We start from the raw sequence: 2,500 nt of genomic DNA on the forward strand, positions 1-2,500 counted from the left end.
AATTGTATGAGTGGTTTGACGATTCTACGTAGGAGAATTAAAAAGATGGAGAAATTGGAAATTAGAGGAGAATCTCCTGTTGAAAAATGAAGAACCGGCATGGATTGTATGAATGTCAATTTGGAGACCTGCACAATGTCAATGTTAAAGGGAATTGACTGCAAAGCGTAGAAACTCCATATTCCAGTGACGAGATTGTGGTTTTTTGAGTATCTTTAATTTTTTGGTTGTCGCGTAGTAGGGGGTGGCACGAAGTAAAAATTTCGTGGTACAAAGAAATACGTCGGGGGAATAATATTTGGAGATGGTATAGAATTAGAATCGAAATGAAAAATATAAAAAGCTGGAGAGGGTTGCGAAAAAAAGTAAATGCATAACTATGGAAATTTTGGAATAAATTATATTGGAGAGGAAATTATACGTGAGAGATGCGGATGGACTTTCATGCGAAAGCATAAAAGAAGATTTGAAAACTGAATGTGAAGAAGCGAAAGCTTCTGCGCGTTTGGGGTTCGATCTTCGAAAGGGAGTTCTGAAAAGAACTCTTCAAGGCCTCGTTGATTAGTGGAGAGAGTAAAGTTGTTATCGTCAGATACACTTTCTCTCAAGGCTAATTCAACATGGGTGATCTTGGGCGGTCAAAAAAAAACTTTTTGATGGCCTGAGTAGCCTGAACAGTCTCATACCAAATTTCTAATTATTTTTGTGTGTGAGCACTGATGGATTTAGTGGATTACTAGCCTATGGCAAGAATTCTACTAAAGACGAATTTGGGAGTCTGCAGCGAAGCATAGCCGTAGTTTTTTTTTACTACGTGATGTTTCTGCTTGTAACTTCCTTCCAGGATAATGATGTAAAAACTTTTGGTAGCGTTATCAGCTGCCAAAATGATTTTGCGGAAATTATTCGGGAGAACTCAAAGAGGGCTATATGGATGCAGTTAGTCTCTGCGAGGGCCAGTAAAACGGCCGGCGCGGTGGGCTTCTGCCGATTGAGATTTCTCTTGGAATCTTGATTGCGAACTGATAATAATATCTGCTGCTTTGTCTGCTGGACAGCTCTCGGGCTGTTTAGCGGGAAGCGCTTAGGTTTCGGCCTAACATCAGATAGTTATCTGGTTGATCCTGCCAGTAGTCATATGCTTGTCTCAAAGATTAAGCCATGCATGTCTAAGTATAAGCAATTTATACAGTGAAACTGCGAATGGCTCATTAAATCAGTTATCGTTTATTTGATAGTTCCTTTACTACATGGATAACCGTGGTAATTCTAGAGCTAATACATGCTTAAAGCCCCGACTTCTGGAAGGGGTGTATTTATTAGATAAAAAATCAATGCCTTCGGGCTTTTTGATGATTCATAATAACTTTTCGAAGCTCATGGCCTTGTGCTGGAGCTGGTTCATTCAAATTTCTGCCCTATCAACTTTCGATGGTAGGATAGTGGCCTACCATGGTTTTCACGGGTAACGGGGAATAAGGGTTCGATTCCGGAGAGGGAGCCTGAGAAACGGCTACCACATCCAAGGAAGGCAGCAGGCGCGCAAATTACCCAATCCTGACACAGGGAGGTAGTGACAATATATAACGATACAGGGCCCTTTCGGGTCTTGTAATTGGAATGAGTACAATGTAAATACCTTAACGAGGAACAATTGGAGGGCAAGTCTGGTGCCAGCAGCCGCGGTAATTCCAGCTCCAATAGCGTATATTAAAGTTGTTGCAGTTAAAAAGCTCGTAGTTGAACCTTGGGTCTGGTTAGCCGGTCTGCCTTTTTTGGCACGTACTGGATTTAACCGGGCCTTTCCTTCTGGCTAACCAACACTCTGTGTTGGCAAAACCAGGACTTTTACTTTGAAAAAATTAGAGTGTTCAAAGCAGGCCTTTGCTCGAATATATTAGCATGGAATAATAGAATAGGACGTTATGGTTCTATTTTGTTGGTTTCTAGGACCATCGTAATGATTAATAGGGACGGTCGGGGGCATCAGTATTCAGTTGTCAGAGGTGAAATTCTTGGATTTACTGAAGACTAACTACTGCGAAAGCATTTGCCAAGGACGTTTTCATTAATCAAGAACGAAAGTTAGGGGATCGAAGATGATCAGATACCGTCGTAGTCTTAACCATAAACTATGCCGACTAGGGATCGGGTGGTGTTTCTTTTTTGACCCACTCGGCACCTTACGAGAAATCAAAGTTTTTGGGTTCTGGGGGGAGTATGGTCGCAAGGCTGAAACTTAAAGGAATTGACGGAAGGGCACCACCAGGAGTGGAGCCTGCGGCTTAATTTGACTCAACACGGGGAAACTCACCAGGTCCAGACACAATAAGGATTGACAGATTGAGAGCTCTTTCTTGATTTTGTGGGTGGTGGTGCATGGCCGTTCTTAGTTGGTGGAGTGATTTGTCTGCTTAATTGCGATAACGAACGAGACCTTAACCTACTAAATAGTGATATTGGCTTTTGCTGATTTTCACTTCTTAGAGGGACTATCGGT

Source organism: Ogataea polymorpha (assembly GCF_001664045.1).
Source record: "Ogataea polymorpha strain NCYC 495 leu1.1 chromosome Unknown OGAPOscaffold_7, whole genome shotgun sequence".
Classification (NCBI taxonomy): Eukaryota; Fungi; Ascomycota; class Pichiomycetes; order Pichiales; family Pichiaceae; genus Ogataea; species Ogataea polymorpha.